We start from the raw sequence: 27,189 nt of genomic DNA, 5'->3' as shown, positions 1-27,189 counted from the left end.
TAATTGGCTTGCTAAAATAAAACAAGACAAACAAAAGCAAACAGATGTAATAGAAAACATCACTGCAAAGGAAATTCATGTTGCAAAAACCTCTTGACTAATCATAAAGCGATGCAGCTTTGAAAGGAAATACTTTGATTGCGTTTTGACTCCTCTGAGAAGTCAGATATTTGGAAATACCCAGGATTTTTAAGAAATATTTCCTGCTGTGTACATAAAAACAAATTGCGCACTCAGAAAGTCGGGTCTGATTCTTATCTTTAATTCCAGCTTTGGACTCAGGTGAACCCCCTGGGTTTCACACGGGTAACTCCACATGGGAAGATGGGGATATATCTGATTTTCATGGACGGTCTTTGGTGCTGTTTGTCTACTTCCCTGTAAAACCACCCTGAAAGTTGTGCAACCACGTCAGAACTCAAGTTCAGCTGTTTGCTTGAGGGCAGTGTGTATATTAATGATGTTTTTCTATGGAATCAAAAATCCCGGAATGGTCGGGTTGGAAGGGAACTTAAAGATCATCCCAGTTCCACCTCCCGTTGTCCCAGGCTGCTCCCAGCCCCAGTGTCCAACCTGGCCCTGGGCACTGCCAGGGATCCAGGGGCAGCCACAGCTGCTCTGGGAATTCCATCCCAGCACATCCCCACCCCGCCAGGGAACAATTCCCGATTCCCAAGCTCCCATCCAGTCCTGCCCTCTGGCACTGGGAAGCCATTCCCTGTGTCCTGTCTCTCCAGCCCTTAGGAATTGTCTCTCTCCGTGTTTTTTGTCATCTCCTTCAGGCCCTGCAAAGCCGCAATGAGGTCACACCGAAGTTTCTCTTCTCCAGACAATTCCAATTCTCCCCAGCCTTTCCCAGGGTTATAAACTTGAAGGTTTTTCCTGATTTTCCTTTAAAAAAATGAAGGAAAATAAAATATACATTTTTCATCCTCTCACCAGCCCAAATCAGCAGCAAAGCGATGCCTGTGGAGGTGTCCTGTGAGTTCCCTTGGTTTGACATGAATTTTGATGAGCCAAATGGAAGTGCAGGCAGGCAGAGAGGAATAAAGGTGGGAATTCAGGCATTCCCTGTTTTTTTATTAATATTTGCCAGCTCCTCCCTCCCCTTCACCCTTCAGGGAAAGCAGTAAGGGCCATGTGGAGTGGAATATATTTCGTTGTAACTTGCAGCCAACTGGTTGAGGAAACACAGCATGGGATGGTCTAAAACCAGCAAGAACACTTGGGAAAAAAAAAAACTCTCCAGCTACTGAATCCCAACCCTCTGTTTATACACACCAGCAACACCAATTATGCTTGTTTTCTCCCTTTTTTTTAGGGAAGTCGATCAACAGACAAAGAAATAGAAACAAATTTCCCAAATGAGCTGGGCCCAGGCCACGTTCCTGAGGAGAAATACAAGAAAATAAACTCTCAGGTGATGCTTTGTCATTGTTGGCACTGATACACTCAGGGTGGGAATGCCTTGGCTGACAAATCCGTGAGTTTTAAGCTGCTGAATCCCAACCCTCTGGTTGTAATCACCAGCAACATGATGCTTCCTTCCCTTTTTTTTAGGAAGCCTATCAATAGACAAAGAAATAGAAGCAAATTTCCCAAACGAGCTGGCCCAGGCCACGCTCCTGAGGAGAAATGTAAGAAAATAAACTCTCAGGTGATGCCTTGTCATTGTTGGCACTGACATACTCAGGGTGGGAATGCCTTGGCTGACAAATCCATGAGTTTCAAGCTGCTCAGCTGCTGGAATAACGTCCCTGAGTCACATCCGACCCAGCCCCGGGCTCTGCTGGGGTGACACAACCACCTGGTCCTGCTCACTCTGTGAATATTTGCGGACATTTCCAGCTCTCTGCTCCCCTGAGCTGTGGAAAAGCAGAGTGTGGAATGTTCAGCTGGATTTCTGACACCTCTCCGTGCCCTGATGGTGGGAGCAGGTTCTGCCCGAGCTCTGCCTCCATCGGGGCCTGACAGGAACGAGAAATCTGTCACAGCCCTTCTCATAAATTTTAAGCAGCTTTTTGCCCTGCCAAAGCAAAGAAATTAAAAGCTGTGGCGTGAGGAGGACGTAGAAAGAACCTGCTAGGAGAAGGGTAATTAATATTCTTAAATTAAAAACCGAAGGATCGTTCGTCATCTTCAAAATTCAGGCACGGCTGAGCTGGGGTTTGCAGCTTCACCCCCACAGTTTTCCTGCTTCTACCAGCCTCCAGGTTTTGGTGTTGGACAAAAATCCTGGATTTGCTGAAATCAAAACTCTTCCCCTTGTCTTTGGTGAATTTGTTGCTGTGTTTCAGGCCTTAAATAATAATAATAATAATTATTATTATTATTATTATTCATAATTCCAGCTAATTTTCCTCTTCCAGATTGGCAGATAAAATAATAATACTAATAATAATACAAATACTAATACTACTAATACTACTACTACTAATAATAATAATTTTACAATATATAATAGATTATAAATATATTATTATGTTAATATTATATATGATATATGATATATGATATATGATATATGATATATGATATATGATATATGATATATGATATATGATATATGATATATTTTATATTTTATATTTTATATTTTATATTTTATATATATGATATATATTATATATGATATATGATATATCATTATATATTTATTAATATATATTTTATTCCATTATAAATGTATAATAATAATAATAAATTGTAAATATAAATTTATAATATATAATATATTAAAATACAGTATTGTATTAATATTGTATATATATTAATATATATAATATTACTATATATAATATTACTATATTATATATTACTATATTATTGTAATATTTTATTATAATAATATATTTATTGATATCTATTTTATTGTTTATAAAATTATTATTATTATTATTATTATTATTATTATTATTATTATTAATTACTACCTGAGTGTTTCCTGCCTCTCCACGTGGGTGACAAAGCATGAGGGAAAAGCCAATTCTGTGGAGGGACTTCATGTGTCCTCTCAAACCCTCTTCCAAAGCTCTGTAAGTGGGATAAATAAAGGGAATAAATGGGATATTTTGCTCCTGAGCTTTGCCTCTTCAATATCCAGGAGGCTCAGGGAGGACAGGGACAAACCTGCATGGCAAGTGAGGGATAAAACCCTGAAAAAACCCTCTGAGTGCAACCCAACCACCCTTCCACACGTGGGTGGCCTGGGAAAAGCCTTTCCTTGACAGAAAACAGTGGGAAAAAGGTATTTAAAAAGGTGATATTTGAGTGGGGCACAGCAACTCTCACTTGGTAGAGCACGAGCCAGATTGAAAAAAATATTCAGCTTTTACTCAGGCAATAAAATAAGAGGCCAGGACTTCAGCGATGAGTAATATTAATGTGCTGTGCGCAGAAATGTTTCTGGGAGACAAAACCCTTCAATTTAATGTTTTCCTAAGCGGTGTTGGGTTCAGAACAGTCCTGAAAACCTGGATATTGTTTCTGTCTTTGAATGGAAGCTGATTTTTTTTTTTTTCCAGACTCTCCGGGGATTGTGAGATCTACGTAAGAGTTTTATAGAGAGGCACGGCCTTGCTTGCACTTTGGGTAGCACAGAACACACTGCAGGAGCCCTGAACACAGACTATAAACTGAAATAATAGAAATAATAGGAAAAAATATATATATTTTGGGGTGTTTTCATGCAAAGCAAGAACACAGGATTCTGCATCGTGAGGGGAAGAAATGAAAAAGAAGAGATCATCATCTGCATTTAAATTTTTTTTTTGTCTTGAGGAGGAAAAGTCAAAATACTGGGAAACGTGAAGGATTCCAGGAAATTTACCACAAAACCCTTTAGTATGGAGCCATCCTGTCCCTCTACATCCAGCAAGAGAGGGTTGGGAGGTGAATTATCCTCTAAAGAAGCAGAATTACGCAGAAAATGAAGCTCTGTTGAGTTCTGTCTTAAAGCTCTGGACAAGGTTCATTTTCCAAGAGGCTTGATTTTGGGGATGGATTTGGGAAGCTGGCATTTTCCTGTTTATAAATATCTTTGTTGCTCTGACTTTTGTTCTACTTCTGGATCTTGCATCAGCTCCCATAGGGAAGGGACTGTCCTTTTTATATCCTTTTTTTTTTTTTTTTTTAATCCTTCTTAGATGTTTATTCAGCATTTAATACCCCAGAACGGGGCATTTAATATCCCAGAATCATTTAGGCTGGAAAAGGCCTCATTTAGGTTGGAAAAGACCTCAAAATATCAAGAGATTTGGCAAAGTAATTCCCACCGATTCCATGAGATCCCCCAGCAAACCTGGGAATCAATCCAGCGGCCTGACACCTGAAGTGCCAGTGATCCCTAAATCATCACTTTCACTCAGGAAAACAATTTTTATCTTTTCCAAATCCACCATTCACCAAGGGAACGAAGTTCAGGGAGCCTTTTTTAGTAAAGCAGCCGTGGAAAAGCAGCATCACCCTTGGTGAAGGGTGGGAACTCCTTCACTGCAGGGCAAAGGCTGGCAAAAATCACCACATTTGCTCTGTGGCACTTTTTGAAATTCTCCCCAAAACAGGCTCTAGGTTGAACGTTTATCACAAATCTACACGTTTTATTTATCTACAACTCCCAGCACGTTGCTCACTGCACTTCAGTCTCATTCATTAAAAAGCTTTAAGTGGATAGGGTGTATAAAATTCTTACCTAAATAAAATTTAATGTAGAAAAACCACGGTTTGCTGCCGGAAAACTCTTCCCTCATTTTCACAACATTCCTGCTCCTCATCACTAAAATTAACAGCTCAACTTAGCGACCCAAAGGAGGGGTTTTAATTTGGGAAAACTGAACGTGTCCAATTCTTTACGTGCAAGTGGAAGAACATCATCCCTGAGTCTCCTCTCTGCAGGGAATGGTCACAGGAAGGGGGTGGGATGAATAATTTCAATTTCAGAGAAGTTTTTCCTCACTGATCATCAGCAACACAGCCCAGGAAGGGAGAAGGAGCACCTTGCACCAAACACCTTCAGGGAAAAGAGGAAAAAAAGCTGAACAAGGAAAGACCTTTCCCAAATCTTCCCGAAGTCAATGGGATACACATTTGAGGATTTGGATAGAGAATCAAGCACCTCAGAACACTTGGAGTTGAGCTTTCCAGAAGGAAAAGTCATTTTTTATCATTATTTGCCCACTCAGGTCATAGAACAGAATCTCAGAACCCCCCAAATCATTGAGGGTGGAAAAGATCTCCAAGGTTATTGAGTCCTGCCTGATCCCTACCTTGTCCCCAGCCCAGAGCTCTGAGTGCCACCTCCAGGTGACACCTGCAGGGATGGGCACTGCAAACCTCCCTGGGGTGAATTATTCCAACCCAAACTCATATTTTTTCACATTAAATCCCATATTTTCCCAATTTTTTCACTGATTTAAATGATTTCTCTCTCTCTCTCAGCTCGGGCAGCCTTACTCTGAGCTTGATGCCGTTGTACTTTTGCTGGACAGGCCGTTCCATCAATGTCTGAGCTGGCCATGGATTGAACACTGAAATGGAAAATCAATGTGTTCTGACCCAAACTGGGCTGGAAACCCTGGATTTTCAGGAACGAGAGGGAATCATGTCAATCACCTTGCAAGCAGTGAAGAGCATTGATCTCAGTCAGCAGCCAGATTTCATTTTTAAAGGTTACTGAGGGCGGAAAGTGATACTTGAGATGTCATGGATCACGTCACTGAGTTTTTGCAGGAGACAAAGGTCTCCCTACCTTGATTCTCCTACATTTGGCAGCCACTTTGGAGAAAAGCACTGAGGGAAAAACCTGAAGGACCACTTTCTTCCTGGGGAAAAAAAAAATCAGCCTGGAGAAGAGAAGGTTTTGGAGGGACCTCATTGTGGCATTCCAGGGCCTGAAGAAGTCATAGGGAAGATGGAGAGAGACAATTCCCAAGGAATGGAGGGACAGGACACAGGGAATGGCTCCCAGTGCCAGAGGGCAGGGCTGGACGGGAGATTGGGAATCAGGAATTGTTCCCTGGCAGGGTGCTGAGGCCCTGGAATAGAATTCCCAGAGCAGCTGTGGCTGCCCCTGGATCCCTGGCAGTGCCCAAGGCCAGGTTGGACACTGGGGCTTGGAGCAGCCTGGGACAGTGGAAGGTGTCCCTGCCATGGCAGGGGTGGCACTGGGTGGGATTTAAGGTCTTTTCAAGCCCAAACCATTCCATGATTCCATGATCCTCATTCAGACTGGAGGCAGAGCTGTACAGGATTTTAAAGTGGGTGCAGGAGCCGGAGCAGAAACAGATTTTTCCTAACTCAGGGCCACAGATAAACTCCCAGGAAAGCTGAATTCCAGGGTGTGGGTGTGTAAAAGGAAGAGGAGCATGGAGCAGTCACACCCCCAGCAAGGGGGACAACACAGGATTTGCCATAATCCACATTCCAGACTTGGCAGCTTCTGATATCTCTGGTGTCAGACAGCTCTGGACAAGATGAATATTTCAGAGAGAGGCCCCAAAGTCCCGAGTGTTGCTCTGTCTGCTTTTCTGCCACACAAACATCCTGAAAGGAGGTGAAAAGCCTGAACATCTCCTGGCTACAATAAAGCTTCCACGACTTCCATATCCTGAAATTCTCTTCTTTAAGGGTTTTTTTTTTTTTTTTTTTACCCCAGCTATTTATATGAGGATATTGTAAGGCCTGATTTTCTCTTGCCTGGCTCTTGGTGGTGATAACAGAATCTCACAATTGTGTTCCACTTTCAGATCTGATAATTTACAGTTGGAGGAATAACATCATGAAATTATAAATTATAATAAATATAATAATAAAATTAATAAAATAGTTGTCCCTCCTCCAGTCTCACAATTAAAGCTGCAGAAAAGGTCAAAGTGCCAGTGCAGGCCCGGTTGTGTTGTTGCCATGAATCCAAGCGGAAGTGTCCATGATCCACCACAATCCGTGGAAAGGTGGCAGTGATTCCTCTCCTCTACTTTTCATCAAGGCAAAGCTCACACACTACTGGAATCAGCAATGTTGGGGGGAAGATTGTAGAAGAGCTGCTATAATTTGATTTTTTTGTTTATCCAGGCTATCCTTGTTCTAGGAAAGCAACGGGAGTCTTCCTGGGGACTTAACGGGGGTTTGATCATGGCTTATTTAATTAGGATTAATCCCTCAGGGTTTTCAGCTTCTGATTTTGTTTTTTTAAGACGCTAAATTCAAGAGAATGTCTTCTAAAGTGCTACCCAAGGAATTCCATCCCTGGCAGTGTCCAAGGCCAGGTTGGATGGGGTTTGGAACATCCTGGGACAGTGGAAGGCGTCCCTGCCCCTGGCAGGGGTGGCACTGGATGATCTTAAAAGCCCTTTCCAACCTAAATTCCGTGATTCTTTAGTTCTATATTCTCTACACTTTTGTGGTGTCACCACTGATGTTTCCCTGCGCTCTGCTGTTCAATTCATCTTCTTTATTTCCGGACACGTTCTAAAATCTCACTTACTGACAGCCACCAAAAATCTGCCAAGCACAACATGAGCCCACTCTGAAATAAATGTGACTTCTTAAAATCCTCCCTTCATCCACTCTTTTGGGGGGGAAAATTGCAAGGTAAGGGATGAAATGCAGGCGTTTGAGCTGAGATAAAAATTGGGGAATAATTTCCCGAAGCACCTCAGAAATCAGCAGAGGAGGCATTTCCCTGGAGGGCTGGGATATCTTTGGCTCTGTTCCTCTTCTGACCACACAGAGTTTGTGAAATTCCTTCATCTCCAGCGCCCCAGAGTCCCAAGGAGAAGAGGAAGGAGCCCTGGGGAGCCCAGAAAGGCTGGAGCAGGAATCACCGAGCGCTGCTCATGACTCCTTTCACATGGAGCCCTTCCACATCTCCAGCAGACTTCACAAAGAGAGGAAATGTTCTCCAGAAAAACGACATTTCCCACAGTTTGTCTTTAATTGCTCCTGCCCTCTGGATAGGAGGTTTTATTTTTACTGGTGCCTGATTGAAGCTGTGCCTAAAATCTCAGCCCCAAATTGCCCAATCAAGCAAAAAAGCGAGCAAATGAAATCCATGCAAAAGAGGTTATTCTTGTTCTGTTATTATTTGGGTTGTTCCCACATCCCGGAGCACACTTTCCCATTAGCAGGGTTGGGAAAACAGCTTTTAGCAGCTGCTCATGGGCCTGGTGTTGTTTGTTTTTGTTCCTAAATAGCAGAAAGGTGGAAGAAGGGAAAGCAGGTAAACTGAGAGGCAAATCTCCGTTTGTGTCCTCTGCACGAGGCAATAAATTTTACAAGCTTTGGACACAAAAGCAAAACATCTGCCCTCATTAAAGATTAATTAATGAAACAGGAAAGAAGAGACAGAGAGAGCAGAACATCCTGATTGTTCTTGGGATGCTTCCCTCAAACCTCCTGATGTTGTCCTGGAAGACTCCTGACGTTTAAAATCCCAGCACAGGAATCTGATGTGGACATCTCCTCCTGCTCTCCCTGCAGGAACTGCTCTTTATTTTGTTGTTATTTTTTCCCAAAGAAAATTGGAAGTTGCTCAGATTTTCCAAAGAAACTAATTGTTCTGCTCTGCTGAGGGGACATGAATGAAAAGAAAGGGTTATAGAATAATGCTGGAATGCATTAAATCTGGATTTTATAACTTAATTTTCTTATGCATATTCCTACATTCTACAGTGGCAAAGAGCTTCCATTCACAACACTGCTGCTCCTTCCTTCTCACCTGGATCTCAGTCTCAAATGGAAGCAGGATGGAACTCCTAATTCCTTGTGATCCCTGTGGGAGGAGCATTCTCCTACTCTCCAGGAAACATCAGGAAATTTTGGCCAATTTTTACAGAAGGAGGTAGAAATCCCTACTCCTGCTCAAATCCAAAATCCTGTTGCCAACAAAGCTCTTTCTTCCGTATCCACAAGGAGAGAATTTCCCTGGATTCAGAGGGCCCAGGGAGAGGAGACTTTCCAAGCCACAAAACCAATTTCAGGTGTAAAAACCTGAGATCCATCCACATTTCCTTTATACAGCTGAATTTCCATTCTCATTCGAGGACCATGATCATCACCAAGATCAGGAGGAAGGAAAATGAAGAGGTTAAAAATCAGGCAAAAGAACGATTTGAGGCAGATTTATTCTGGGTAAAAAAAAATTAAGCATCTTAGACTCACAGCCAGTTCGGCTGTTGTTCAGAGAGAATAAATCTCCTGATAACACCACAATTTCACTTTTTTTAAAGAAGAACTTCCAAGTCATAGCACTGCTTTATGAAAACTCCGTGTGTACACAGCAAATTTTTCCCTTTTTTCGACACAAAGTGACTTTATTTATTCCCTCAATGCCTTATTTATAAAGGCCTTACAAAACAGCCATTCACCCACCGGTGACTCAGATTTTTGGGACTTTCCTGCTGGTCTGGGGATGATGTTTATAATACAAACGTCTCGTTAGTGAAAGGCCATTTTCTGCGTGTCACTGACCTTTGTGTGCTGGAAGGAGAAGGGGGAAAGCTCCTCCTTTTCTCTTGGAAGCACGGGGTGACAACGGCGGCGTTTCATTAGCAGGTGACACTGACCGAGCCTCTCTTGATCAAGATCTTGATTTTTTTCTGCAGATGCTTTTGCAACCAGCGTTTTCCAACTTAACGCTTTGCTATCCCTGGAGTTGGATATTTTAATTAACTAGAATTGGAAATTGTGGTTTTAGAGGGGGGTAAGGAGTGGCTTTTCCTTGTTTTTGCACTGCCCAATCCATTGAGGGGGTGATAAATCCGTGAGAGTGATGTCATGATGTGAACAATGGCACAGCGTGAATATTTAAATTAATTACCAAAAAAAAAAAAAAAAAAGGGAATAAATTATCTGAATTACTTATTTCGCCTCATAGTTGAGATGGACAAAGAAGAATTTGAATTGCTCTTGCCTTAGATAGGGGAAAACCCTTTTATTTCTCCTCAAGGAATTGTTTCTGGTGGGCGAGAAAGGTCTGATCCATGGATTCCCCATCCCTGAGGTGTCCAAGGAACACTGGACGTGGCTCTGGGCTGGGTGACAAGGTGGGGATCAGTCACAAGTTGGACTCAGTGATCTCAGAGCTCTTGTCCGACCTCAGGAATTCTGGGATTCCGTGATCTGGAGGTTGGGATGGAGGCGGTTCCTGCACATCCCATTTGTCTCTCTGAACACAGGGAATTCCTGTGTCACCACTGCCGTGACGGGGACGCTCCGAGCTCCCCCCACACTGCACTGGGACGTTTGTGGTGGCTGCAAATCCTCCATCTGCTCCTTTCATTTGTGTCCCGTTCCTCCCTCCCTGCTTCTTGTACCAGAAGAGAAAACGGCCTCAGCGATTTCCTTTCCAGGACTCCATTGGCTTTTCCACTCGGTGATGCCAATTTTCCTCTTCTCTTAAATATCTTGGCATTTACCCCCTCTTAAAACCTTATCTCCTCTGACCCCTCGTGTTTTCTGCTGGAGGAAGAGCCTGAAAAAAATAAAGGTGGAAAAAACACTGAAACCAACATCAGATGTTTTTGAAAGGCAGAATTTTGCAAATCGTTTCCCCAACTTGAAGCTTCTCTCAACGTTTCAATTCCCAGAAGGACAAAAGAGGGTTGGGAATGTTTGCTGGTGTCAACAACCACAGTCTCCAGTCTGAGCCTCCCCCGGTGCAATTTGAGGCCATTTCCTCTCATCCTTTCCCTCTGGAATAGGGACCCGACCTCCCCTCTCTGCCCCCTCCTGTGAGGTTAAAAAGAATCCAATTTTTAACTTCTTTTGCCTCTCACACCTGACTGCGAGTCCTCCTCTCGATGCCATACATTTCTCAGTTTTCTTTTTTACATTTTTTTACTTCCTCTATCGTTGTTACTGAAGGGTGAGCACAGAAGAAGAGAAACCAAGCGGCTGAAGGGTACAAAGAGTGAAACAGAGCCCCGAAAAACATCTGCCAAACACAGATATCAAATAAACTGAAAAAGAAAAAGGACTTCTGCTCTCTGTTTCACTTCTCATACACAACACATTTAAAATTCAGCACAGACTAAAAAGGCTTGTTTATTTAGAATCACTGAATGGTTTGGGTTGGAGGGACCGCATGATGCCTTGGGAAGGCTGACCTGGAGCAAAGACTGGACAGAGCTAGAGATTAAAGATGATATTTATTAAAAAGCCTTAAAGGATTCACCTTGGGCAGGACAAGAGCCTGGCCAGGGCTACACCCAATGTGGACACAAAATGGACACAAAATGGTCACAAAATGGATGATTGGTCACAAGGTCTCACACTTTGATAAGTTTTGGTCCATTTGCACCTTGGGGTTTCATTGTCCAATTCCAGCTCCGGGTTCTGCAGTCCCATCCTTCTTGTTTTCTCCCCTCAGCCACCATTGTTTGTGCTTTTGGGCTGAACACTTGTCCCAGTTGTCCTTGGTGTGCAGCAGGAACAGGATTTGTTTTGTGTGGCTGCTGTGTGCAGAGAGCTGAGTGAGCCTGAGTGTGAGCTCAGAGCTGCACCTGGGCAGCACACAACATGGAACACAGCAAAGATAAAAATTAAGGCATCACCCAAAGCCCACCCATTCCCACCCCTGCCGTGGCAGGGACACCTCCCACTGTCCCAGGCTGCTCCCAGCCCCAGTGTCCAACCTGGCCCTGGGCACTGCCAGGGATCCAGGGGCAGCCACAGCTGCTCTGGGCACCCTGTGCCAGGGCCTCAGCACCCTGCCAGGGAACAATTCCTGATTCCCAATCTCGCATCCAGCCCTGCCCTCTGGCAGTTTAAAACCATTCCCCCTCTCTCTCATTGCCTATCTCTATAAAAAGTCCCTCTCTCTCTTTTCTATGAACCCCTTTAGGCCCTGGAAGGGTCTCTGGGGTCTCCTCAGAGCCTTCTCTTCTCTAGGCTGAGCATCCCCAGCTCCTCCAGCCTGGCTCTGTAGGAGAATAAACAGCCACAAACCCCACTGGAGCGCTCTGGGAGCAGGAACCCCATGGGAAAAGTTCAAAAGAACACATTTCTTTTCTGGCTGATCTGCTGCTGGTGGCTGAACAATGTGCACTTAAATCTGCCAGTGCTGCCCGTGTTTCCATCAGCTTGTGTCCCATTGTCCATTCTCCAATGTCATTCAGCCTTGTAACATCTGAACAAAACCAGGGCAGCAGGAGTGACACGTTGGGGCTGCTGGTGATTAACTGCCCGGGCCTTGTCACCACAGGGAAAGCAGAGATTGAGCTCAGGGAATTTCTTTTAATTAATTTTAACCTCACTGGCGTAAGATCTGCCTCTCCAAGTGCCGTGGTTTGGAAGGGCAGAGCTGGGAGCCAAGGGTTGATGTGGAGATATAAATTTATGTATTTATACATGGGCACAGCACTGGCTGGAAATTTCTTGGGGCCTTTTCTTATTTCTTAGGGGAGTTTCTGACACCAGCACTGATCCTCTTCGTGCCTCCAGCTCACTGGGGATGAGATTCCAGCCAGGAAATAGCCAGCGGGAAGGACCTGAGCACCACCTGGCAGCCTCAAAATAAGGTTTGGATGGCCCTGATTGGGATGGCAAAAGAGAATCCCAGGATCCCTGAGGCTGGAAAATCCCTTCCAGCCCAGGCAGTCCCAGCTGTGCCCCGTGCCCACCTTGTCCCCAGCCCAGAGCACTGAGTGCCACCTCCAGGTGCCACCTGCAGGGATGGGCACTGCAAAGCTCCCTGGGCAGCCCCTGCCAATGTTTAACAACCTTTTCCATGAAGAACCTCCTGCTGAATTCCTCCCTTTTCCCTGCCATACTCATTAATGCAAATCCAGCCTTTAGACATCTACACCAAGAGCAGAATTTTCCCCATTTTGGAGGCCAATAATGTTCAGCAACCTCCTTGAAGATGAAAACCAAAGGCAGAGATTATGTCCCAGTAAACCTTGCCGCTTCTCCAAAAATAAACTTTCACAGCGGCAAGTTTTGCCCTAAAACCATGAGCTGGTGATGCCTTAAGTTCTAGCTTTGAGGTTTTCAGGTTCTGTGCTGCCCAGGGTGCAGCTCTGAGCTCACACTCAGGCTCACTCAGCTCTCTGCACACAGCAGCCACACAAAACAAATCCTGCTCCTGCTGCACACCAAGGACAACTGGGACAAGTGTTCAGCCCAAAAGCACAAACAACGGTGGCTGAGGGGAGAAAACAAGAAGGATGGGACTGCAGAACCTGGAGCTGGAATTGGACAATGAAACCCCAAGGTGCAAATGGACCCAAACTTATCAAAGTGTGAGACCTCGTGATTTGGGCTCCATTTTGTGTCTATTTTGTTTCCATTTTGTGACCATTTTGGATCCATTTTGTGACCATTTTGTGACCATTTTGGGTCCATTTTGTGTCCACCTTGGGTGTAGCCCTGGCCGGGCTCTTGTCCTGCCCAAGGTGAATCCTTTAAAGCTTTTTAATAAATATTATCTTTAATCTCTAGCTCTATCCAGTTTTTGCTCCAGGTCAGCCTTCCCAAGGCATTACTGGAACATCAGGGGCTGCCCAGGGAGCTTTGCAGTGCCCATCCCTGCAGGTGTCACCTGGAGGTGGCACTCAGTGCTCTGGGCTGGGGATAGGGCACAGCTTGGCCTCAGTGGGCTGGGGGGGCTTTTCCAACCTCAGTAATTCCAGAATTCCTTGAGTTGCTTCTCCTTCCTTGGACCATCCTGTTCGGAAACAAGAGCCCCTCGTTCTCAGGTCCCACAGAGCTGCCCAGAGGTGTCCAGAATTTGTCCCCTTTTTAAAGCCTGGTGCACATCCTCGAGCTGTACAGAGAATTTGAGGAGGTGACTGAGCACCAGGAGTGAGGCAAACGTGCAACACCCTCCCAGCAGCTGGGCAACGAAGGGTAATGTTCTCTAATTTGTTAATTATGGAAGTTTTGCAGTTCAATGCCTCATATTGACCAAATTGCCAGTTTGGCTCTGCACAATTACTGTCTGCCTTGATAAATATCCCTTTAATTGGCCAAGCTTGCGTGAGATGAACTTTTAAATCACAGCATTTCCACACAATGCAGTGTGAAATTTCTTTCCTCCTTTTTTTTTTTTTTTTTTTTTAATTTCCCTTAGAAATGAGTCACAAAGAACTGTATTTAAGATATATTGCTATCTCCTCTTTAAGTGGAGTCAGAATGGCTGCACCAAAGCCGAAATGTTGCCAGCGTTTGGTGCCAACACTTTGATCCATCCACATGAACTGGATATAGACATAAGAGCTTACTAAACAAACTGGACAGAGTCCCAGTGGGAACACTCAAAAATGTATTAATCAAAGTCAAGCGGCAGAGCAAATTGAACCAGTTCATTAATTATGAAAATTCTCTCACCGAGTGACATGTTGTTAACTGTGTGAGGACTTAACACGTTTGAATCCGTGGGCTCCCCTCCCTACATGCAAAATTTAGTTGGAAGTTGGAGTTTGCTTTTTTTTTTCCTTGCCCTCCTTTGGGTTTTTAACCAGGGGAAAGGGCAGAGTCAGTAGCACGGACACAGCGCTCAGGAAGAGGCTTTGCGAAGGTCAGTGCTGAAAGGAGTCGAGGAAAAATGGGATGGTCAAGAATTTTGAGAAGAAAACTCTTGAAGGAAAGGTTGGAAAAGATCTTTGGGGCCATCCAGTCCCACCAGCCTCACCCCAAACCCTGTCCCCAAGGGCCACATCCAGATTCCTCTGGAACACTCCCACAGACAGTGACTGGAAACCTCCCTGGGCAGCTCATCCCAAGGCCTGACCACCCTTACAGGGAAAAATAACTTTAAATCTCTAATGTGAACCTAATTAGAGGGTTTATCTGGTCACCTGTTACCTCTTAAATAAAGACCAGAAACCCACAGGTGCTCACAATACCCACCCACATTGTTTTTCCTTGCTCCCAGCAATGGAACAGTTGCCTCCAGATTAAAACCTGGGGGAAAAAATATATTAAAAAAATAAAATAAAATAAAATAAAATAAAATAAAATAAAATAAAATAAAAGCAAAAAATAAAAATAAAAATAAAAATTAAAGTTAAAAAATAAAAACTAAAAAATAAAAATTAAAAAAATAAAAATTAAAAAATGTATTTTAAGGTGTCTTTTTCTGAATAGGGTCTCAGACCAAATGACAAGAGACAGCCTGAGATTCCCAGCTGGGTTGTAAAGCTGATTTATTTACAGTCCCTTTAGAATAGGAGAGCAAGGTGAGTGGGAATTATCAGGTGCTGGGGAGGAATATTGGGTTTGGGATGCTGGGATCACTTATGGATGCTGTAATTATCAGCCCTATAATATTGACATTTTCTCATCCTCTGGTTTTTAGCACCTCTGTAAATCACAGATTTCAGGAAAAAAATGAAAGAAAGTGGTTTCAGAGCTTTTTGCTTTTCAAAACTATTTAAATAAACGCATCTTTAGAGCGGAAAAGAAGAGAAAAGCTCAATTCCAACCTTCCAGAAGCTGGACATGAGGCAGCCACTTGGGATTCCTGTGTAATCAATAAGGACTGGCAGGCCCCAGGTGGATTCATCTCCCAGTCCCACTCACCTCTCATGGAATGGGATGAATCCAGAGCCAGGGAGGCTGAACTGCTGCCTAAGATTAAGGCCTGAATCTCAAGATAACCAAAGTTTTTCAGGAGGATTTTCACCCCCAGTGAGTATTCACATGATGTAAAATATCCCTGAGTTTGACCAAACAACATTTAAGCAAAGGAGGTGGGCATTTGAAATTTGCTCCTATAGTTGATCCAAAATTATTTCCATAAATTCTTTACTCCACACTGACTAATTTTTAAAAATTGTTCCGGGGTTTTCCTGATTTTTTTTGCCTTCATCTCCACATTTAAATTAAACTTAAGGCTGAGAGTTGAATATTTGGGGTGAAATTAAATTCACTTTTGCACAGCGCTGTTGACGAATTAGTATCCACTGAAACCCTCCACAAATTCCAAGCCGCATCACTCGTCCACAAAGTGAGGGTATGGGAAATATTCCAAGAAAAAGCATGTCCAGGAGTTAAATAAAAACCGTTTGTCACTTGTAAATTCAATATTTAGGGGAATTACCACACAGGAGGCTGAGCTTTGTTTAAACATTGACTGAGAGCCTGAGCTTTGAGTGAGATTTAAGGGGTTTTTCTGAGAATAACTGAATTTTATCCCTACAGGTGTCTGGCCAGGGAAAGGTGATCATCTTTTTGTTTTCCCTAAGGAACAGTCAGATAAAAGATGTTTGGTTTTTTTTTTTAATGTGTCCATCACCCATTATCCCTAAATCCTCCCCAAACCCACAACATTCCTATAAAATCCCCCCCTTTTTTTTAACAGCAGCAATCAGGAGTTAAAGCGACTGCTCAACATATTTAATTTTTATCTATTTTATATTATTATATTATATTACTATCAATAATATATATTATATAATATTCATTGTGTATTATTATATATAATGTAGCATGCATTAAAATATATATGTAATAATTATTTTATATTGTTATATAGAAAAGTATATGAGATTTTGTATATTTTTTATATTTTACTATGAATATGTATTCAATATTATTCCCAATTAATTGTTTTAATCTGCTTTTTTCCAGCAGTTCCCATCCTGGGAATATTAAACATGTTTTTTCTTGGGAAGGCACTGAGGAGAAATCCCAGGAAGGAAAATTGACTCTCCAAGACCCTGGGGGAAAGGGGAGAATTCCCTTGCTCCCACTGAAGAGCCAGGGCAAGGTCGTGCCTAAATGACAGTGCTCTTTGCCTAAATCCTTGGGGTTTTTTTACAGGGAAAATGGGATTTTCCTAAATATCTGAAGCGTTAAAAATATAAAAATCGAGTTTGGGGCAACAGAAAAACCTGCTTTGCTCCATAGAGTCCATGAACAGGGAAGGGTTTATCCTGAAATGAGGGAAGTGGGGGCTGGTTTGTTCGTGGAGTTAATAAATTGGGTGAAATCTCTCTTTGTGTGGGTACGGAGAAAAATGTTCATTTCTTACACCTACAAAATCCTCAAAGCCGCTGCTAACACAGACACGCAGCAACATCTAGTGACCACAGCAGGATAAGGCAGGAAAAAATTGGGAATGAGCTCCTATGCACACATTTAAGTCTGAAGATAAGCAAAATACCTGGATTTTATTCCCTTATTTCATCAAGGATTTGTTCCAGCTTAAAATTTACCTGTTCCTACAAAAAAAAACCCAAAAACAAAACCAAAAAACCATTAGATGGACAATCTCTCTCCATTAAAAAAAAATTAAAAATCAATTTTAAAAAACTTTCCCAGATCCCACACAACAAAAAATGATGACAAAAAGAACCTGAAATCCTTGGAAATTGTTGCTGTGTTAATAAAAAAATCTGCATTTCCCACCTTGCTTTTAAGCAGGTGTAAAACCATTGAGATCGCCGTGGTACAGAGTGAGAACTATTTGTGTCTTTATTTAAGGGTTCAGAAATAAGTCTAAAACCTCTTAAAATGCAGGAAATTAGATTTTTTTAAAATTAATCATTACAGTTAACAATTGCTGTCTACCCTGCCTGAGCGGATGAAGTTCTACTTCAGCACAATTATTTTTTCCTTTTTTTTTTTTTTTTTTCTTTTCACCTTTAAGTATTGCTTTTATTTCATGGAAAAAGCTAAGGAAGGCAGAACTTTTCCATCTGCTTTTTTTAACCACTTCCACGCTCCAGCTGCTTCCCAGATGATTTTTATCAGGGACCCACGGGGCAAAATGCACAATTCCTTGGGTAAACAAATTACAGGCAAAGAGACCAAAGTGGCCAATTTGTGGCTGTGGACATCAGCAATTTCAGATCTAAACCCCTGGGGGCTAATTTGGATCCATGCCCACAAACCTGGGAAAAATTCAACCCAACCGTGTTTGGATGGAAGTTGGAAGCGGGGTTGTCCATCTTGGGTTCCCACCCCACGTGTAGAACTCAGAGCTCAGGGAGGAATTCTGCAGGAATTTGTGGGTTTGGGGCGTAGGGAGAGGTTTTGGTGGTGGGACTGGCGGTGGTTTCTTCATGATCAATGATTTGAGGGATCTTTCCCCGCTTTTGTGGTTGGGTGATTCTCTGAATCAGCCGGGTTTGGAACCTTTCAAAGATGAGTCTTCCAGGAGGAACCTGGAAACAGGGAGTGAGTCCTGAGGGAGCAGAATTAAAACCACAAGGGGAAGGCAGAGAGGATCAGACCAGGAATAATGAAATCATATGGATTTGGGCTGGGAGGGAACTTAAAGCTCATCCCATTCCAGTTCCACCTTCCACTGTGCCAGGCTGCTCCAAGCCCCAGAGTCCAACCTGGCCTTGGGCACTGCCAGGGATCCAGGGGCAGCCACAGCTGCTCTGGGAATTCTATTCCAGGGCCTCAACACCCTCACAGGGAGGAAATTTTGCCTGAAATCTTATCTAAACCTGTTATTTTTCAGTTTGAAGCCATTCCCTGTGTCCTGCCCCTGCAGCCCTTGGGAATTGTCTCTCTCCAGCTTTCCTGGGGCTCCTCCAGGCCCTGCAAGGCCACCCTGAGCTCAGCCCAAAGCTTCTCCTGGCCAGGCTGAACAATGCCAGCTCTGCCAGCCTTTGCTCCCAGCAGAGCTGCTCCATTCCTCTGCTCATCCTGGTTCCAAAGCCCCTCCAATCCACCAAGGGTTTCACGCCAATCGTCCCCCCTGGTTTTCCCAAAGGATGCTCCAGGAGGTGAATGTTTAATCCCATTATTTCCTATTTCGTGGGTAATTTTCCCTCCCAGACCCATGGAACAACTCATTGAATCATTATTGTTCTCTTTAATTTCAGGTGACGGAGAGTTCCCGTGAAAATTCATCTGATTATTTAAAGGAATTAATTGAAAAGAATGACATTTTGGGGATCCAGGCTCCCCCAGTCTTTAGAAATTCCTAGACATGGGAAAGGAGCTGTTTTGAGGTATTTCTGTTATGATTTTGCCTGAAAATCACTCAAACTCAAAGGCTGATCTGTTTGCTAGAACACAAGAAACTCCAGTTTTGGGAAAGCAGAAAGATTCCCCTGAGTATTTGAACAGAAAGAAAGTAGGCTTAGGAAGAAAAAACATTAATTAAAAATTCAGGTAAAAGAAGTACCTGAGTTTATAAATAATTCCCTGTTAAGCCACCTATTTAAATAATATATCTGCCACAAAAAGCCATAATCCTCCCCTCAGAAAAGCAAAAAAACCCCCGAGTTAATTCTTGTGATTTTTTTTTTTTTTTTTGAGGGCAGGAAGGTGAAACCTCTCAAATTTTCCCAGCCAGATGCTTTCCTGACAACGTGAGGCTGCTCCCCGCCCTTGCAAGCGCCGTTTTGCGTCCACATGTGCCAATTTTGGCTCTTTGAAAGCCTTCAGAAGTCAGGCCGAGCGCACATGAGCGCAGCTGATGCCTTTGATGGAGGATATTGCTGTTGCGCTCCTGTCACATTCGCTCGCCGGAGAGCGCCCTCGGAGGAGTTTCCTGCAGCACAGGCCTCTCCCCCTGCTTGATTTTACACAGTGTTTGTTCTCCTGAAAGGCTTTTAGCCCTCAGGTGAGGATTAGACAACGATTTGGCCGCCTTAAAAGACAGGAGAAAAATAGACTCTGCTGTCATCCTCAGCAGCCAGAGGCCTTGCGGGGTTTTTTTTGCTGTGCTGGGGGTGCTGTTCCTTCCAGAGGATGAAAAACGGAATAATTTTGGTAAACTGAGGCACAGAATCGCAGCTTATGAGGTTGTTCCATGAGGATGAACGAGTCCAGCTCTTCGGGGTGTGGCCCAAACTGGGATCAACCCCACGGCCCCGGTGTTTTCAGCTCTAACTGGGATTTCCACCACAGCGCTGAGGGGAAATCTCACCCGGAAAATTCAGGTCTGGGGTCCTGGACACAAGGAAGGTTGTGCAGCTGTGGGAGCAGTTCCAGAGGAGGGCAAAGATTGATCCCAGGGCTGGAGAGCTCTGGAGCCAGGCTGGAGAGCTGGAGGTGCTGGAGAGGAGAAGATCCAGGGAGAGCTCCGAGCCCCTGGCAGGGCCTGAAGGGATCCAGGAGAGCTGCAGAGGGACTGGGGACAAGGGATGGGGGGACAGGACACAGGGAATGGCTTCAAAGTAGGGTTTGATGGGAGATTGGGAATCAGGAATTGTTCCCAGGCCAGTGGGCAGGAGCTGGGATGGAATTCCCAGAGAAGCCGTGGCTGCCCCTGGATCCCTGGCAGTGCCCAAGGCCAGGTTGGACACTGGGGCTGGGAGCAGCCTGGTGATGCTTTGGGAAGGCTGAGCTGGAACAGAGACTGGACAGAGCTAGAAAATAAAATAGATATTTATTAAAAGTCTTCTAGGATACACCTTGGGCATGACAAGAGCCTGGCCAGGCCTACACCCAAGGTGGGCCCAAAATGGACCCAAAATGGTCACAAAATGGTCACACAATGGAGCCCCAGTCACGAGGTCTCACACTTCGATAAGTTTGGGTCCATTTGCACCTTGGGGTTTCATTGTCCAGTTCCAGCTCCAGGTTCTGCAGTCCCATCCTTCTTGTTTTCTCCCCTCAGCCACCGCTGTTTGTGCTTTTGGGCTGAACACTTGTCCCAGTTGTCCTTGGTGTGCAGCAGGAACAGGATTTGTTTTGTGTGGCTGCTGTGTGCAGAGAGCTGAGTGAGCCTGAGTGTGAGCTCAGAGCTGCACCTGGGCAGCACACAACATGGAACACAGGGAAGAGAAAAATTAAGGCATCACTGGGACAGTGGAGGTCCCTGCCCATGGCAGGGCTGGCACTGGTTTTTGTTGTCCTTTCCAACTCAAACTTCTCCACAATTTTATGATTCTGTCTTTGACAGCAGCACAACCCCAGCCCTGGGATCTCTGCCTGCACCAAATCAGGATTTTTGCAGAGGAAACCTGGATAGGAAATGACTCCCAGACAATTTGTACCTCAGGAGCAGCAGCAAGTGCAGGAGAAAATGTTCTCTGGATGAAACCCCTGACATGCCAACAAATGGTGTTAGAGATTAAATCTGTGATAAGTGGAGTTAATGCCCAGGTTTCACCAGAGGTGTGTAAGGAAGAAATTAAACTCCTTTAGGGAACCAGGTGACTAAAAAATGAAGCCCCCACTGTTGATCAAAGCATCAGCGCAGAGCTAACCGTGAGGAGGAACCATCTGGTTGAAAAACATTTGGTTTCAATATGGGAAAAAAAAAAAAAGAGAGTGAGAGAACTTGGGCTACTGATCAACAGATCTAGCTTTCCTTCTGCTGTTTTATTAGGAATTACAGCAGAGAAAATCAGAAAAGCCAACAAAGAAAGCAAAAAAGGAAGCACCAAACAGAAGCTGTGGCAGGGTGATGCAGAGAAAAAGCTGAGAGAGTGATTTTTTTTTAATGCCAGCACTGTCAGAAAAGCCTGGAATCTGTTGCAAAGATGCTTCTCCTGCTTCAGCCAGAGACATCAGACATTGATTCAAGCCTCTGTTTCAAACTGGAAACACCTGGCAGGGCTCAAGCTTCTTCCCAGATGCTTGAGGCTGAAAAGGGGACAACAGGGTGTTCTCACCCACTTTTGGGAGAGGCTCCAGAGCATTATTTTCCAGAGAACGTTGCTTTAGGTGTTGTAATAAATAGGTAGAGCTCAGTTAGGCCATAGAGGTGGTCAGGGAGTCACCCTTGGTGCTGTCCCTGGGGCCTGCCAGGCTCTAAATGAGCTCAGCAGAGCCTCAGTCCGGGATGTCCTGTTTTTCCACCACAGTGGTCGCAGTCCAACGTGTCACCGACAAAATCCGCAGAGTAAAAAATATTTAACTTTGTTTTTTCCTCAGCGAAAAGCAGGAAGAACCCTCTGTGCCAAAATCACTGGTTCTTCCATGAAGTTCAGCCACTTTTTGAGTTCTTTTAGCCTGGAAGAGAATAAGGATTTGTCTAGTGATGTTGCCACATTTTAGAGATAATTACATTGTTAATGATGATCTGATGGATTGCTGTTGAGGAGGGGAAGGAAATCTCAAATAATTCAGCTTGGAAGGACCTGGGGAAGAAGATGAAGTTTCAGGGAGTCCTCACTGCAGCCTTGCAGAACCTCAAAGGGGCTGTAAAAAGGAGGGAGAGGGGATTTTTATAGGGGCAGAGAGAGACAGGACAAAGGGCAAAGGTGGCTTAATGGTCTCGGACACTGCCAGGGATCCAGGGGCAGCCACAGCTGCTCTTGGGAATTCCAGCCCAGCCGTTCACCACCCTGCCAGGGAACAATTCCTGATTCCCAATCTCCCATCCAGCCCTGCCCTCTGGCACTGGGAGCCATTCCCTGTGTCCTGTCCCTGCAGCCCTTGGGAATTGTCTCTCTCCAGCTTTCCTGGGGCTCCTTCAGGCCCTGCAAGGCCACCCTGAGCTCAGCCCAAAGCTTCTCCTGGCCAGGCTGAACAATGCCAGCTCTGCCAGCCTTTCCTCCCAGCAGAGCTGCTCCATCCCTCTGCTCATCCTCCTGCCTCCTCTGGGCTCTCTCCAGCAGCTCCACGTCCTCCCTGTGCTGGGATGCCAGGTTTGGATGCAGCAGGAATTTGGAATGCTCTTGTTCACCTCAGTGGAGCTTTGGAAGCATCTGCAGCTGACAGGAATTCACACTGAATTAATATCATGCCTTGGCATAGCTGAAAATTCCTGTATTTCCACAATTAGCTGCCGGCACGAACTCCCCTGAAATGTTTTGATCCAATCACATCTCTTCTGGGAAACACCTCTACTTTCGTAGTTTCTGTGGTTGATTTTACTGCTGGGGCTTTTTCCTGCTCTGTGGCTCAAACCAATGAATTGACTCCACGCTGGGGATAAAAGCTTGGAGCTGGAGAAATCCCACTGTCCTGGTGGATCAGGGCAGCTCTGCCTCCCAGACTGAATGTAGTGGTTTCACGTTCACTATATTTTGGTCTTAGTACTTACTTTTTCTGTGGGAGAGAGACTAGGAGAAAAACAAAGCAGGCTCAGCCTTAAAATTAACAAATAGGTTTATTATTATACACTAAAAGAATAGAAAAAAGAAATTTGGAAAAAAAACCAAAACAGAATGAAACTTCAAAAACCCTCTTCCCTCCCCTTACCAAATGTTCACTTTCTTACAAAACAACATAAAGAGACAAAACTTGTAATTTTCAGTCAGTTTCACTATCTGACAATAGTCTTTCATCAATTCTTTAGGGGAAGAGTCTCTCTTAGAGTCATGGATCTCACTGACAACTTAGAACAGTTAGTGAGGGGAGGGAAGAGTGTTTTTGAAGTTTCATTCTGTTTTGGTTTTTCTCCAACTTTCTTTTTTCTATTCTTTTAGTGTATAGTAATAAACCTATTTGTTAATTTTAAAGTTTAGCCTGATTTGTTTTTCTCCCACAGAAAAAGTAAGTACTAAGACCAAAATTTAGTGAACGTGAAACCACTACATTAATTGGTGTTTCTGCCCTGTTTCAAAATTAAAACTATGACACTGAACTAATGGGAAAAGATGAAAGCAGCTCATTCCCATCCTTTCTACTTCCCTGAGGAGAAAATATCCCTGGAGCCTTGCAAGAAGTGGGTGTCAACCCTTATGAAAATCTGACTGTCATGAGCTGGCAAAGCCACTGCTATTGGCTGCATGAACAGCACAAGACTGACATGTAAACAAAACTGAACATTTTGATTTTTAAACCCAGATTAAAGTCGGTTTTCAGTGATCAGGACTCTTGGCACAGAGTGCTCCCAACACCACCTCAGACATTTTTCCTTCCCTTTCGTTTATTAAGGCATCAAAATGAGATTTCAACGTGAGATTTCTGGGTAAACATAACCTTAGGACAGCACTTAGGAGCCAGCCTTTGTTCAGCTCTGTTCTCTTGAGCTTCTCGCTCTGTTCTGGCTGTCCTTAGGGAGACTGAGGTGTTCCTTTTCTGTGCCCTGTTTGTTTTCGACCTTCAGGCTCCAAAGCCATAGCAAAGGTGAGATTTACTGTACCAAAACACCAGCTCGGCGTTGTTTGAGGGACACAATGCAGGGAGTCTTTGTACACTCAGCCAGTGACACATTAACCCTAATTTGGAATTATTCCATGTGCTTATTTCAGCCCCCAGGAGCCTAAATTTACAGATTTCCAAGAGTAGCCACAGCTCAATTGTTGTGTGGTTTTTTTGTCTTTCTTCTTCTGGGGTGTGCAGGATCAGAGTTTTACCTGTGCATTCAGATGCAATGTGATAAAAATCATAAAATCACAGAATGTTTTGGGTTTAATCCATGAAGTAAAAGAAGATATTAAAAAGTCTTTTGTGGAGAACAAATTCATCCATTCCTCATCTTGTATCCAAAAAATAAAAAGCTAAAAACATCTCAGAGCTGCAACGGGGAGTTGAGGCCCAGCTCAGTGTCTCAGTTGGCAAACACCTGAAAACCGATGCCTCAAAAAATTTCCTTTAAAACTGAAACCTGCCCTGTTTTTTAATACCATGAGCCCTGGGAGGAGGGCTACCCAAATTCAGATATTGCAGGAGTAGCAACTGACATCTGGCAGAATAAATTAATTCCTGCTTTTCTTCTGAGCCTCAGTTTTAAGCAGCTGGTCCTGGCCTGGAGGACGAGATCCTAAAATCCAGCGAGTCCATGTATACAAAAATAAAGTTGTCAGCCTTGAAAGTGATGTGAAGAGGATGTGGGGTGAGAGGAATCTCAGAGGGAGGCTTGATTTTTATTTTTCCTATTAAAAGCACAAAGCATTTTTGCCATAGCTCCGTTGTTTCTCACCGCGCTCCTCGTGCGCCCTCGCTCCGAGTTTTTCCTCATGGAATAATAAATTGCAAATTTTTTTTTTTTTTTTTTTTCACTCCCAAGATATTTCCAAAGAGAAAAAAAAAACGCAAAAAACCCAAACCCTGACATTTAAAATCTGCATGCTTAGCAGGTCATTAATTACCTCATTTAAGAGCTGACAGGTCTCATGTCAGGCTCGACGCTGTTTTTCAAGCTGTCACACCCACGCTCTGCCTAAAAGCTGTGCAGTACAAGCGTCATCATTTATAATGCAAAAAAAGGGGATCATTGATTATGCCCCGATTATTCATCATAATGCTTTCTTTCATGTCTACTTAAATCATTGTGGTTTCTTGGAATATGCAAACCTTTCAGGCAAATCTTACTGCAGGAGCAATCCAAACAGAGCTGGGAGCTGACACCAGCTGGGCAAACAGGGCAAAAACAGGGAACAATGCAGGGCACACACCCCACCTCTGCAGGAGGAAGGTGGGGTCAGGGAGGAAGGACCTGCAGGACCTGCAGGGCTGAGACCCAGTGCTGGAGAAATTCCTGCCTCGGGCTCCGTGTTGGCTTTGGGACGATTGTGGCAAATCGCACAGAGGATCAGCCAGCAAGAGTGAAAGCGTCGGGAGAAGAGAGTTCACAGGTGGGAAATCCAGGCACAGAAAATTCTCAGAACCTCGTGCAGAGGATACGGGGTTGGACTTGAGGCCTTGGGAAAGACTTCCAGCTTTAGGGACCATGAGCAGGAATGTGGGTTTGTAGTTCAAGCAGAGACACATTACGCTAGGTAGAGGAGAGTTTAAGGTTTTAAATTTAGGATATAGAAGTAGTTCTAAAGGCAATAAGAAGTTTTAGGGTGCAGTTCTGTAGGATTGTGTGTCACTGTATGAGTTGATTAAAACGTCCTCATTGCGGCAGGACGTGTGATACAGTTTAATTGGCCCTTGGTGTGAAAGTTCACACAATCTGTGTGGCAGCAGATTATTGGTTAATAAACCTTTAAAACCCCTTGGAACCTGTGGCCTTGCGAGCACTGACCACAAACTCCTGGCTTATGCAGTAAAGACATTCTCGCTCCTTGAGATCGAGGCAATAAATCACATTTTAAGATGTCTCCTGGTGGTCCCATCTCCCTTAAAAATCCCAAAAGTCACAGAATTCACAAAATCTTTTTCGTTAAGGTTGGAAAATCCCTCCCAGCCCAGGCAGTGCCAGCTGTGCCCAGCCCAGAGCACTGAGTGCCACCTCCAGGTGCCACCTGCAGGGATGGGCACTGCCAAGCTCCCTGGGCAGCCCCTCCCAAGGCCTGAGCCCCCTTTCCATGGGGAAATTCCTGCTGCTGTCCGAGCTGAGCCTCCCCTGGCCCAGGCTGAGGCCGTTCCCTCTGCTCCTGTCCCTGTTCCCTGGGAGCACAGCCCGACCCCCCCGGCTGTCCCCTCCTGTCAGGGGCTTGTGCAGAGCCACAAGGTTCCCCCTGAGCCTCCTCTTCTCTCTTTTCTCCTCCTTTTCTCTTATCTTTTGTCATTTCTAGATGTAACAGTGAGGTCAGATTGTTGCTTTGGGAAGGCTGACCTGGAACAGGGACTGGACAGAACTGGAGAATAAAGCAGATATTTATTAAAAGCCTTTAAAGATACACCTTGCGCAGGACAAGAGCCTGGCCACCCAAGGTGAACACAAAATGGTCACAAAATGGACCCAAAATGGACACAGAATGGACACAAAATGGAGCCCCAGTCACGAGGTCTCACACTTTGATAAGTTTGGGTCCATTTGCACCTTGGGGTTTCATTGTCCAATTCCAGCTCCAGGTTCTGCAGTCCCATCCTTCTTGTTTTCTCCCCTCAGCCACCGTTGTTTGTGCTTTTGGGCTGAACACTTGTCCCAGTTGTCCTTGGTGTGCAGCAGGAACAGGATTTGTTTTGTGTGGCTGCTGTGTGCAGGGAGCTGAGTGAGCCTGAGTGTGAGCTCAGAGCTGCGCCTGGGCAGCACAGAACAGGGAACACTGCAAAGAGAAAAATTAAGGCATTAAATAATGATTTCCACCACAAAATTCCCTTCATCACTATTAATATGTCATTTCTAGGAACAGCTGATGGAGCAGCCAAGTCTATCCATATCTGACCTCCGAAGGGTTTTATTCCACTAAGGAGTTTGGGGGTGGCCAACACCTTCCAGGAACCCTGTGGATTTTCTGGTTCTTGGGGCTGTTGTTGCTGCCAGGCTGATTTGTTGAGGCACTGGTGCTCCCCACTCGTGCTGCACACCAAGGACATGGGGCTGGCAGTGCCACCAGCAGTGTCCCCAGTGTCACAGGCCATTCCCACCGCCTTGGGCTCACGCTGAGCTGCCCCCAAAATGAGATCCACTGTGCTTGGAGCTCCAGCTTTGCTCCTGTGAACGCGTTCTTCAGCAGAAAGCTCAAACCTTAAAATATTAATCAGTGAGAGGAG

The sequence above is a fragment of the Hirundo rustica genome, chromosome 2 (assembly GCF_015227805.2).
Source record: "Hirundo rustica isolate bHirRus1 chromosome 2, bHirRus1.pri.v3, whole genome shotgun sequence".
In the NCBI taxonomy this organism is placed as follows: Eukaryota; Metazoa; Chordata; class Aves; order Passeriformes; family Hirundinidae; genus Hirundo; species Hirundo rustica.
The sequence above is the reverse complement of the archived record's forward strand: the minus strand, read 5'-3'. Positions refer to the sequence as shown.